This window comes from Saccostrea echinata, unplaced genomic scaffold (genome assembly GCF_033153115.1).
Source record: "Saccostrea echinata isolate AGI-Se365-2 ecotype Australia unplaced genomic scaffold, CSIRO_AGI_Sech_v1 ptg000022l, whole genome shotgun sequence".
Classification (NCBI taxonomy): domain Eukaryota; kingdom Metazoa; phylum Mollusca; class Bivalvia; order Ostreida; family Ostreidae; genus Saccostrea; species Saccostrea echinata.
Genome location: NW_026889771.1, coordinates 9732031 through 9745697, shown reverse-complemented (window position 1 = coordinate 9745697; position 13667 = coordinate 9732031). Strand labels below are relative to the sequence as shown.

At 30.8% G+C, this 13667-nt stretch overlaps 1 long non-coding RNA gene across 1 annotated transcript; it reads left to right on the top strand.

Moving 5' to 3' along the window:
- Positions 1-4565: 4565 nt before the first annotated feature.
- LOC133190988 (uncharacterized) lies at positions 4566-6093 on the top strand. Its single transcript, XR_009721648.1, has 3 exons — positions 4566-4646; positions 5189-5253; positions 6075-6093. It is a non-coding gene; the product is annotated as an uncharacterized LOC133190988 (long non-coding RNA).
- The last annotated feature ends 7574 nt before the right edge of the window (positions 6094-13667 follow it).

The window sequence follows — 13667 nt, the reverse complement described above, 5'->3', positions numbered from 1 at the left end:
GTAGGCCTATATAAAAAATTAAGAACATGGTCACCGAATTTCATAACTTGACATACTTACAGACTTTTAAAACTGGTGTTGATTTCTAAATGAAATTAAATAATTTTACATACAGTCATGTATTTTGTTTGTCTAACTTTGTTCTGAAAAAATTTAGATATATCATCACTGATATATCTAAGATAGCTCAGCAGTCCAAGACAGCTATACAAATAGCCCCCAGAGGCTAGGATGGCCCCATGATCTTGAACGCACCATAGCAACCTATACAAAATTTTGTTGTAAAATTCTAGGGAAACCACAGACACTATCCAGTGTTCGAATATATGTATTTGGAACAGGAAGTGACATTTTTCATACTAAATGATTACATAATGCATAATTTTATAACAGAAAAACAATATTGCTTTGATATACAATATATGATTAAAAGAAACAGAAGATGAATTTATTATTGATTTTATTTAAGGAATAACTGTCTAATTTTTTGAATTCATGATGTGATCAATCGAGTGGCTTGCGTGATAATTTGCATACTAGTAAACGCCGAAGGCGAAGCCAATCGATTGATCATCGTCATGAATCCAAAAAATCTGACAGTTATTCCTTATATTTACATGCTCCTGATTCTGCAAATTCCCGTGCTAATAGCCCCGCTTCTGTCACTGTTTGTCCCGCCCCGCACGTGATTTTTTTTTAACCGCGCCTATCGATGAACCAGTAGATTTATGTAGAAATAAAGTATTTTTACAATTTGTAATTTTATCTCGGACAAAGACATTGGAAATGTAAATATTTTGTCGTTAACAAATGCAATATTCTTGATTTAGACTAGGAAAAAAAGAATAATTAATTTAAACGGTTGATTTATTTTACTCCTGAAATCATCAAGAATATGTATTCTGATATTCTTTTACTTATATACTAATATTTTGAATTAACGATGGAAAACCCTCAAAGTTCTACATGGTATTATTTACTAAGTTCATTTTATCGTATAAAAAGGATAGCTTTATAAAGCCAAGTTTCTCCGAGTATAGGAAATATAACTCTCCGTGTTTCTGAAATATAACTCCATGTGACTGCATGTACAAAAACATTCATATATAAAGCACATGGTTCAAAGGGGTTTTAAAAATTCTCAGCAAAAGAGGAAGGGATGTGTTTATAAAAGCGAATCTTAAGTCCATTATTGTCCATTGCCGTGTGATACAGGATAAAGATAAACATTAATAAAGATCCTTTTTCTCGTGAGTAGAAATGCTAAAATATTTGTGTTTTTTTTTTTTGTCAAGTCAGAAATGATGTTTAAATTTTATCGTGTCTTTCTATGATTATGTAGCGTTTAATATTTGAATACATGTATTTACATTCAGAGTTTTTTTCTTCGTTGAAATCCATTGTAATTCTTGAACATTCACTCGCCTATTAACACACTCTAAATCTTTTAACTGCGCAGCAATATACAATAAGAACTAAATGCGTGTTCAATAATGTGTATTATTTAGTTCAATTAAATTGATAATAGTTAAACTTTTAAATTCTTGTAAAATTATGACAATTTTACGTTTAAAATTTATTTGTCATTTTTCTACCTCGCAATATTTATTTGCGTTATTTAACTTTCCCTGTCAAAATGGCTCTTCCGTTTATTATCCAAACAAGTTCTAAAGGCGATAAATTTAAAATGAAGACGAATAAAAAGAAAAATAATAAATAAAGAGAGAAATATAGATAATGGAAGTATAATTTTAATTATATCATCCTCTTCTAATATAATAGAAGTACCTTTTTAGTCATGAGTCTACTATGCTCTGTTTTTTTGCCAAACACTTAACATATCACAGAGTTTGTCGAAAAAAAGCATTAAAATTTTATTATTGAAAATGATATACATGTAAATTAATTATTATTGAAAATGCCAAAAATGTTTCCAATCTTAAAAGTACATACGATACTCGTAAAAAATCTATGGCACAAAATAGGACAGTAAATCTCATGAAAAAAATCTCATTACGTGTACACAAAGATATACATGCCTTAGATATACACAGTACAAATGCTGACACAGAAATAGTAAATGTACAATATGTATTGCCCATTGGGTTAGTTATGACAAAAAAGATGGGACTAATCCTTATTCTTATTACGTGTACACAAAGATATATGTGCCTAAGATATTCACACTTACAAATACTGACACAGAAATAACAAATGTACAATATGTTTTTAATTATTATTTTTTGATGTCGTCGGTCGTATATAACAGCACCTGGCCGTGCCGCGAAATTATCATACAGCGCTAAACGCACGGTATTCAACTTGTTGGCATGGCCAAGTTATGTTGAACAATCAACGACATCAACAAATAATAACTTAATGCTTTGTATAATATTTTGTTATAATTTAACTAATAAGGATTTTTTTGCTTATAGAACCAAAGATGGAACACTCTGATTATTCGGACATGAAGTCAATACCTACACATCAAGATGAGGACCCTCCTTATATCCCATTTGATCCAAAACTGGAAGAAAATGATTCTATGCTTATTATACACACACATGAAGGTGTACCAATTGCTGAATTCATTAAGAAAAATCTTGGAAGATTCAATGCTCAAATAAGAGTCAATATCTGCGATATTGACGAAGTAGAAAGCAGAACTTTGAATTATAAAGTAACAATTCTTCTGATTACGCCGGAGGTGATATCCCACTTGGAGACGATCACAGACACGCCATTTTACTCTTTCCAATTTCCACAGAAAACATCTTGTGCGTTTTTGATCCATGATTCTGTGAACTTTTATGAGGAACACATTGAGTCAGTACTCAGGAGCAAAATTCCAGATTTCAATGATTGGACAATGCTAAAAATTGGCTTTATGAGATCAACAATATTTAATATTCTGAGTTTATTTGATATAATGACACCGGTACCATTTCCACCCATCCTGCAATACCGATTGGAGCCAAACTACGTCATAACAGTATGTCAGAATTATTTGCAAATTGTCTCATCATATCAAAATAGCTTTGTTAGATATATTTTCAAAGTAAATTTAAAGCATTTGCATCTAAATGAAGTCAAAGGAGGGTTAAAAAGATATACACATACATGTATCTATTTGTGGACGGCTCTTGTTAACGAATTTGTGAGAGCCAATGATTTTTCCTTAACATTTTACAACAATGAATTCTTTTTGTGTGAGCATTATTAAAAACCTTGATCATCTTTATGTTTTTTTTTAAAAGATGCATAAATTTATTTTGAAAAGGACAAGAATCTGGTATATATCATGTTCAAATATAAAAAGGAAAAGGGAACTTCCGTTGTTGTACACGTCGATAGAAGAAACATTGAAGCCAGATTCCTCAATCCTTATACATACTCTTTTTCTCCAAAAAGTGAGTAAATAAGAAAATGATCTTTCATTTAAAATCGTTTAATTTCATTTAAATGATCTGTTAGAGTGATTTAAGACTGCTGGAAATTCTATTTAATATATAGATTATATGCAAATAACATTGACAGATATGGGATAGGGAAACGTTTGCTAAGATAAAATTTTTTATTGTTTTTCTCTATCGTTCCCGGGTATCTCTTTGGCTCAAAGTAGATCACATGATCAAGTATAAAAATCTTATAAACTGGGTAGTTCTATTTTAAGCTTCTAAAAAGGCTTTTAAACCTGCGATGATTAAATTTCTTTCATTTATAAACTTTTTATTTAAGTTCTCATTTAAAAAAAGAGATATCACACGGGCTAAATTGGTATCTCATGTGGAATTTCTGTGTCAGATGCAAAGTTAAGCACCAAAATGATAAGAACCCATTTTTCTGCATAGAACGTTTGAGAAAAGCTTCACAAATCTTTTATATGTGTTTTAAAAAATATATACTAATGATTTGCAATCTGATGCACTTTTTAAAGATTTGAGACTATCTAAAGCTATCTAGATATAAAATTTATGATATTTTCTTCAAAGGTTTGCCTTACGGGGAGAATTCTGTAAACGTATTCGTTGAGGGGAAATCTGAGGGAACAACAAGTTTGACAGTGGGAAACAAAATGGATTTCTTGTATGAAGAAATCGAAGACATGGTATCTCCAGTGGAATTTCTTTGTCAAGTGCTGAAGTTTTCTGCAGAGGACAGGGAAAGTTTGGACAGAGATCTTAGAGACAGAATCAATGACAATGTCATTTCTAATTTCTCAAGCTTCGATGATCTCGATGAACGATTTTCTTGGCGTGGTGTGTTTTTTTCAATGTTCCCTTATTTGAAACAGTATGATGAAAATTGCACCATTTTGCGATAAGAATCACAAACAATCCTTTAAATAAGGAGCTAGAATTTTGGATTTGATTAAAAAAAAATGAAATCCAAATGACTATTAAAACGTTGAATATATTTGATTTTTCCAGACCATCAGATAAATAAGGAGCTTCCAACAATGCTTCACTTTGGCGCTAGATTTGGGTTGACCTGTTTTTGTCAAGGTTTGATGAAGGTTCCTGGTTTTGGCATAGCTAAGACAATCAGAAATAAGGATGGCCAAACTCCAAGCGAATTAGCACAAAAAATGGGGTTCCATAAACTCTCTTCTGAACTGGATCCCTCGGACAACAGATCATCTAATTGTAAGTTTTATTTCTAGAGAATCTCTGATTTCTTAAACTTTTCAGAATAAGGAACATATAGTTACTTTGTATGTCAATTTTAATTCACATAATTTACTAAAAGAATTTTGGTGCAGGAAGCAATCTTTAAATATAACATAATTTTTATAAGAGAATTAAATTGATAACTGCTTTCAATATGTAAAATATATAATAAAGAGATGTCATGGATAATTTCATCTTGAATATATTTTAAAAACAAGTAGGATGAGGTTCTCAATATAAGAATATATGTATATATGGTTGTAAAAAGCAAGGGAAACTTCATCATTTGTTAATTTTACAAAGCACTGATATTGAAAACTTAGTAATTGATTTTAACTTATTAATTATAAGATATACATGTATTACCATCAGTTTTTTCTTTTGTATATAAAATCGCAAAGATGGTAAAATGAAATATAGAGAATGCTTCAGTGATTTATCAAATATGAGTGCTTCACCTATCAGCATAGATTTTAATATGAGTAATAAATAAAAAAAACCCTTTAATTTCGATGTAGGCTCACAACTCCCTCCGAGATGTAAACAAAGAAACTCAAGTGAACAGACATCCAGCGAGGATTGGGTATATGCTCTCTCTCTCTCTCTCTCTCTATATATATATATATATATATAAAGCGCATTTTACAACAACTCTTAAACTAGCATGTTAGTTTAAGAGTTGTTGTAAAATGTGCTTTATAAATAAAAATTAATTTCATTACAACGTGTATTGGTAACGATCCTCTAATAAAACTAATGTCCAAATAACTGTATCTCACTTCCATTCTCAATGACCGTGTAGTGTAGGGCAGCGCCGCGAGAATTCCATCGGCATCGAAAGCAAGTTTTTTGACTTGCCTAGATAGCCGAGCGGTCTAGCGCGCTGTTCCTGTACTGCTAGGAGACAGATTCCGTAGGTCGAGAGTTCAACCCCGGGCTGCGGCGGAAGTGGGTATCCTTCTAAAAGTGAATTTCTTTGTGTTTTCGATATATAATTTCTTTGTACTATATATATATATATATATATATATATATATATATATCTATGTGAGGGTGTGTGTGTGTGGAAAATGGAAAACATTTTTATCTAGAAGTTTGAAAATATGCTTTTTATTTCAAAGTCGTAGATCATAAGAAATGTTTCAGTAAACGGATCCAATGATATTTTTAAACACACACACACACACACACACACACACACACACACACACACACACACAAGATAACATTGAAACCCTTCTTACTTTGTTCAGAATCTGCTTAAAAAATATCCAAATTGTCGAGATTTGATAACAAAAGAATAAGAGTCTAACCAGGATTTTAGTAGTTTAATATGTTAATAAAGTTTCGTTGTTGTTTATAAATGCATACCTAAGAACTAAGGAAAAGCTTTGTTCATTATAGGAAGTAATAATGCGAACAGAAAGAGACAGAACACGGATACATGAAAACAGAGTGAATTCAGGTATCAGTAAAAAATACCTACCCATATATTTTCCAGGAATCTTTAAGAATTCAGAATCTTCTTTTACAAAATTATCAATTCATTTTTTAAGGTTTGGTTTTATTGGTAGAAGTGTAAGTTAAATGATGATTGTTTCCTCTTATACAAGTTATCTGATATTCTAACATATTACCACTTCTCATCATTTAAAATGAAGAAATTCTCATAAAATTTTTGCTGTAGGTTTAGAAAGAGACAAGATGTCAGTACAATCTACAGATAGTGGGATATCAGCAGGAATGGATTGAGAAGTTGTAGGAAAAGAATTCAGAAGAGGAGGAAATGGCCTTTGAAAGAGAAAGAAGTTCTTGCAGCCAATTTTTGCAGAGAAATTGATAAACAAAATTAATATTGATGTTTTATTTAATGTCAGGCGGATGGATACGCCTTTGATGCAAGCCATTGTGACGTAGGCAACACAGTTTACTGTGAAATCACTAATTTTCATGGGGGGTTGATTTTCGTTGTTTTTAAGGTAGGGAGAGACCCTCCACGAAATGTAAAATTTCATATGCATACATGTGTAACAACTCAACACTTCTCCAACCACAAATTCAAATCCCCACAAACCAATATTTTTTTCTCAAACCTTGAAAATTTGACCCCACGAAAATATGTGATGTAAAGTAATTTTTTAATCCAATTAAACGGCGCTTTACAACAAAGATTAAATTATAAAGGAATTGCATATATTCATGTTTATTTTTGCTTAAATATTCATGATAATGTAAAGATTAATTGTGTACGGTGCTTGATTTGCCAATAATCTATTAATTAACTAATTATAACAACTCCAATGCTTGTACGCAGTCAACATTTCAGATTCTTTTCAATATGTCTTTATGATGAAATAAACTTTGACAAGAAACAGTGTTGTATTTTAATTGTGATAACCACAAATGATTTAAGAAATATACAATAATCCACCATTTACGCGGGTTAATATTCTGATAATCTGCTGATTCTTGGAAATAAAAAAATGTTCATTTTTTGACGGAATTATTTTTTTCTCTCAGCATACCGAATAGTCTTGAAGAAGGATAAGTGAAGAGAAATTCTGAACGAATTACATTCCCTCTCTGCAGACATCTGTTTTACACCTACAGTCAGATTAAGACTGATTAACTGTTATATGCAATGTTTTATAACACCGAAAAATCTTTAAGTGTAAAGATTTTCCGTAGAAGAGATACTCTAATGTAATGATGTGGCTTTATGTTCAGTATTTCGACAACAGAGAATGCACTTTAATTTTCAGAGAATCGAGATAATGTGTGTGTGTGTGTGGGGGGGTGGGGGGGGGGGTGGGGGGGTGGAGTAGATGGTGGGGGATGGGTTTGAAATTTGTAATTTGAAGGCAGATTGACTTTTCTATATATATGCATATGCATAGGTATTTATCTTCTCTCTTCGTGTCTAAATGTTCTTAAATTTTGAAGGTACCTTTATGTTATTAATGATAAACAATAGAAGGATTAAAAATGTTAAATGTATATCCTTGTAATATTCCAATCTTAAATATGTAATATCCTTATCAAAATCTACTTTGTTGGAATGTAGAATGGATTTTACTTTCGAAAAGTTCAATATGTTGCCTAAAGCAGGTTACGTCTCAATATAATTGAAAAATTCTCAAATGGATGGGACATTTAGCAACAATCGAATCTAAGGGAACAAATTAAGAAGATTTTTATATTATTTAAGAAAATAAAGTGTGATAAAGGAATTGAGGGAAAAAACACTTATCTTATAAGTAGGAATGGCAACGGTTAGCTGATTGATCGGTAGGAAAAATCGTAACTGTTACGATTTTCTTAACTGGTTAGTCGTTATCTTCTGCCATATATGTACTTATTATTTTGAAAAAAAAATCAGTCTTAGATAGCATGTTTAAACTGAAATGCTGTAATTGACCAATGAAAAAAACCTGTTAAAACAAGTCCCCTTGATTTATTCATTATAACTCTAAATACTAATAAAAGTTTGCATACACCCTTCACAAACTAATTTGTTTCAATTGATGCGTTAAAAACAACTATTTTTCTACTTAGCAATGTTTAACATGGTAATTGATCTTCATTGCTACACTGTGTAGCAAAATGCCACCACCACCATGGGTAGCTTGAAGATAGTTTTAGAGAGACTGGAACGGCCAGATAGTACTAAAACCTAAGACCAAAAAATCCTCACTTTTTCAAACATGAAAAATGGAGATAACGAACAATAATCAAGCTCAAAAGTCCATTGAAACAATAAAAATTGTGAGCAGAGCAAACACAGACCTCTTAAAATCATTAGAGGTGGGATCAAGTGCCATGGATGAGTTAGCATCCCCTGTTGACCGGTCACACCCGCCGTGTGCTCATTGTCATGATCGGGTAAACGGAAAAATCCACAGACAATTCAGTGTTTAAATAACGCCCTAACAATTAGTATGAAAAACAACAGTCATCATTCACTTAATGATAGATTGTATTTGCTGACAAGGTCATTGTATCGACCATAGAATTTGCGAAACGATGACTTTAAACAAGACTGTTGATATCCTTGTTTCATCATTTTGTTTGTCAATAGCTTGTCTCGTCTTAGAAATTGTTCGTACATAGAGCATGCACTTTTTTTCTAAACGCCCGCAGATATTGAGCTGAATTTTGGTATGTAAGTGTATCTGGATGAGTTACAGATCAAATTTTCATTTCGTTCCGCTTCATTGATATTTGACGGAATTACGACCTTTTCAATTTTTAAGGATTTTAGATATTGAGCTGATTTTTGGTATGTGACTTTACTTTGATTAGTTATAGATCAAGTTTGCATGATCAACGACAAGGTAAGTAATTTTATGAGTTCCATTTTTATTGAAAAAGCAGCTGTCTATGATGTCAAAAAGCCTGGACTTTAATTTATCGTGGGGAATGTTTGTATTATGTGTTGAAAAGTCGTACGTTTTAATTTTATGGATTTTGGAAAAATTTTGTGATTTCAAATTTTCTAAAAGTTCCTTGGAGTTTTTAAGTATCCACATCTGATTTACAACACTACTCAAATATGTTGCTGTACAGTACTTCTGAATTTTTCATCCAGCCAATCAACCAAATAAAAAAAAAGTATGTAGCATACTCGTTCTTCTTCAGTGTTGATGTGACATTACATTAATTCTATAACTTTCAAATTATTAGAAAGTAAAAAATTCTGATTATCATTGTTAAGCCTTCTTTATTTTAATTTTTTTTTTTTACAAATTGTTTTATAAGAATTTAATTGAAAAAAAATTATAATAGGATTCTAAACAAGTCTTTTCTGTTCGATAATCGGTTACTCGGTCGGAAAAAATAACGACTTACCACCGGTTACAAAAAATTATCCTATTGTCATCCCTACTTATAACCATTATGAAATCCTTTGAGATGACAAGGGTATGTCGTAATTTAGCAAGGTTGGAGAATATTTAGGTATGGATTAAAATGACAAGATGCTATACGTAGTTTCTTACCCAACAGAAAAAAATCAAGTGTCAGAATTTTCAGACAAAATCCGATGCTGCGTATGTTATTTAACTTATTTGCTTCTTGAGTTGAACTGTGTCAGTGTATTGTGCAGATATATTTATACGGCTTGTATGGTGGAATCTTCCAAAATCATGATCAAGCATACCCAAGGTTACTATTCCTTTGCTGTTGATTTACTAACAGACTTTTCATTTAAAAGCCATCCCTCTTATTTTGATGACTCTAGAAAAGAGAGAGGACCCCCCCCCCCTGCTTTTTTCCTTGTCAAAACTTAAAACCTTTTTTTACTTGTCAGTTATATTCTGGCTTCTCCTTTGCAAAAAACAATGCTACCTCTCTGTATGTACCTTCTCACTTTTATGTTCAGACTGAAAATAAGTAAATGATATATGTCACGGCGAAAGATTTAATTATCAATAAATAAAAAAAATCAATTTCAGGAAACCAGATGAATTAGAAGTGATATTTGAATAAATGACACTTCAGAAGAATCATAGAAAGACTCAAAAATATTTTTCATTTCAAAAATTTTAAGAAATAGCTCGAAAAGAAATAATTTTTTTCACTGAATTTTCCATACAAGTTTCAAATAATTGCTCACTTAGATTTTTAACAACATTTAAACTCAATGAATATAATTATTGAAAAAAGTAAGTTTTCTTAGTGGCCCATGTCGATTACTAATTTACACTCTAAATTAAATTTTTTTTAGACACATCAAATACTGAACAATTATGATTTTTCGGTGGTTTTTTTTGTACCAATTAATTTTAAAACAATTATAAAGATATTGCCTTCCTAACGTCATAAAAAGTCTTTGTCCAGTAGGTAAAGTTTGTTCAATGGTTATCTCTGATGTAAAATCGTTTGCCATTTGTACCGATACCATCCCTTGGATAAATTTTGCCTAACCCCAAAACTTAATCATTTCATCAAATAATCAAGCAATAAGTTTCAAAAGTTCACAATTTTGATCCTTTATTTTAATATCTTTTGTTAGAGATAAAGAAGATAGGTAGGGAAATACCCGGTAACATTTCAAATGCTAATTTTGGCACGTTGCCAGTGAAAAATAAACAATTAGGATGAAGCAAAAGTGCAAACGCAGAATCCACGTACACATATTAATTTCAATACAGCATTCTTCCTAGTAACAAGTGTGTATTTGATACATTCATAAATGTTTTTTGCCTTTATAATGTTTATGCATACCTATACAGTTATCCACCTATATATTGTTTCTTTAACAGGAAGCAAACTTATGCTTAATATAACGTAATTTTGTGTGTCATGTTATGTGTATTATGAAGTGAGCCTGAGACAAAGCACACTAGTAATCGAATAATGAAATATTTCATCTTAAAGTTAACAAAATACTTCTGTACAATTATTCGGTAATTCAATGAAAAAAATCTTATATGTATCATCTAGCATGACTTTAAAAAAAATAATTTGTCCTTGATGCCTTGAATTTTCATTGGTTGTCCCATCATACAACCAAAATCCTTGGTCGTGTTTTAGGTATGTTGGCACTAAGATATAAGCATTAAAGCACGTCTTTTTTGGCAAATCCCAGGCATACAATGTACCTTTATCTCAAATATGACTGTGATTAAATTACACATGAAGCAATTTCATAGCATTTGATTTGAAATATGAGAAAAGTAACCTGGACACCCAAACTCAGTGTAATATTAATTGGAACAAGAGTTCAGGAACATAGTGAATACCGCTTTTTATAAAGACTGTACAAAATTTAGATTCTAGATTCATTTACGTATTTGTCTGAAATGGGAAAAAACCCCACCCATATTTATAACGGGTTTTCTTAACTTTGCATTGATAATGACAGTTGAAAACACATACACAAAAATGTGACCCTATAATTTTATACGATCAAGCTATAACTGTTTTAAACAATCATGAAAGGAATTTATATCTCAAATTTGAGAAACCTGAAGGCTCCTTCCATTTGCTAGATCTTAACCTTAAAACGTGAATATGAATATTTAAAAGACTTATTTGAACTTTTATTCGTATACTCACATTCAGCACCGAATTCCCCTATTCAGCGTAATGCGGATAAACTAGGACACTTACGTGTACTCATATAAATGATCTTCTCTTAGATTTTTATTAAGATTTGAAACAAATTTTACTTACTCTTTTTAACTCTAAATAAAGAATGATAAAGGATTTTTTCCTCTTCTAGAATTTTTTCCCCTAAAAAATCTTAATAATTAGTGTAATTTTTACGTTAATTATAAAAGATTTCAGAGATAAAGGATCGTAGATTATAAGTAATCTGTATGGAGTTTTTTTTATACATACGATACCAAATATTTGCTTGTTTAACTTTTTAGGTATCAAATTAAATCTAGATACTTTTACTGTAAGTGAAGTAAACAGAACAGGATTATGTATATACTTAATTTGCATCATTTGCAAGTATTTTACTGGATTTTATGACTAACTGCATTTCATTCCATATGCATTTTAAACGTCATCATCTGTATGTTGTATAACAATGTAGAATAATATTTAAGCATACCAATTTAAAGCAAAGCTCCTTCTTGGGCAGTATAAAGTGTACCATTGCTTTCAAATTTTGAACAGATGTCTTGTTACGCGTTTTGTTCATAAACCTTTAAAAAGTTTTACTTAAATGTCATTAAAGTCCCATTTGAAATCACGTCATAGCATTCATTCAGCCATATGCCGGTCAGTTTACAGGTTTCAAGAGTTAAGTGCCTTTCTTTTGACCAATCTTCAAGCTGTCTTATGTTCTAATGTTTGAATTTACCCCGATGGGTTAAGATACAAAAAAATTAAACTTAAAATTTATATGTGCCCACGTAAATTAAATAAACAGAACTTCAATTTTAACATCTCGACTTTTTCTTAGGTACATTGTTACAATGTAACCATGTGTTTACAAGTCATGCATCAGTGTGTTTTGTCTTGACGACTAAAATAAAGTCTGTAACTTTTAAGTAATATTTCATCTGTGATTTTTGGGCGATTTTTTAACTACTTTTTTTTCCTCTCACAACCGACCAGCAAATGAAAACAAACTTTAATATGAATAATTAGATTGAAATGTCAATTAGAGAATGAACGGGGACATATGCGATGCCTTTAGATAAATTTAATAATCCGATTCTATGTTTTATATGAACCCCTGGATTTGACGGATTTAACAAACAAAGGCGAATCTCATCGTACCTTTGATCTTGACAAATTTATTATTCATTAAGCCTTCATTCGTCGTAGGAAATATTGCTGAAGTATGTTATACCCCCTTAATAGAACAGAATAACAGAAAGAACGTTTTTACCCCTGGCTAGCAGAATTGAATTTATGTGCTTTCAGACTAATATGTTGTATTTAACGGTGAATAAGCAAATATATCACTTTTGTATCAAACCTGATCTATATGATAAAATAATGATGAAATAATTAATAATAATAATAATAATAATAATAATAATAATAATAATAAACTTGAAAAACCAAACTGAATGGTACCTTTTTAAACGAACAAGGAGCCATTGCTGATTGATGTTATATATTAACACCTTGTACTTAGCTGAGCTGTTACGATCCTTTACTCACAGCAAAAACAATGTTATACATGTATCTAATTGTGTTGTAAAATGTGAGGGAAACCTCAGACAATTTTTAATGTTCGAATTTTTATCATTGGAATAGGTAGTGATATTCTTTATGCAAAATTATAAAATCATGTATGAATTTAGATATTATTAAAGCAATTTTATTTTAATATACAATTTTACTACAAAATATTTACGAAAATTTGTATATTATTGAACTTTTTTGTTATGATCAAATGAGATTTTCTTAATAAAGACAGTTTAAGAAATACTATGCATTCACTTTTTCTCATATAAACTTCAGGAAGAGGTATTTTGATATTCTTTTTCTTATATTACAGAATTCCTGATGGAAAACCCCTCAGGATTC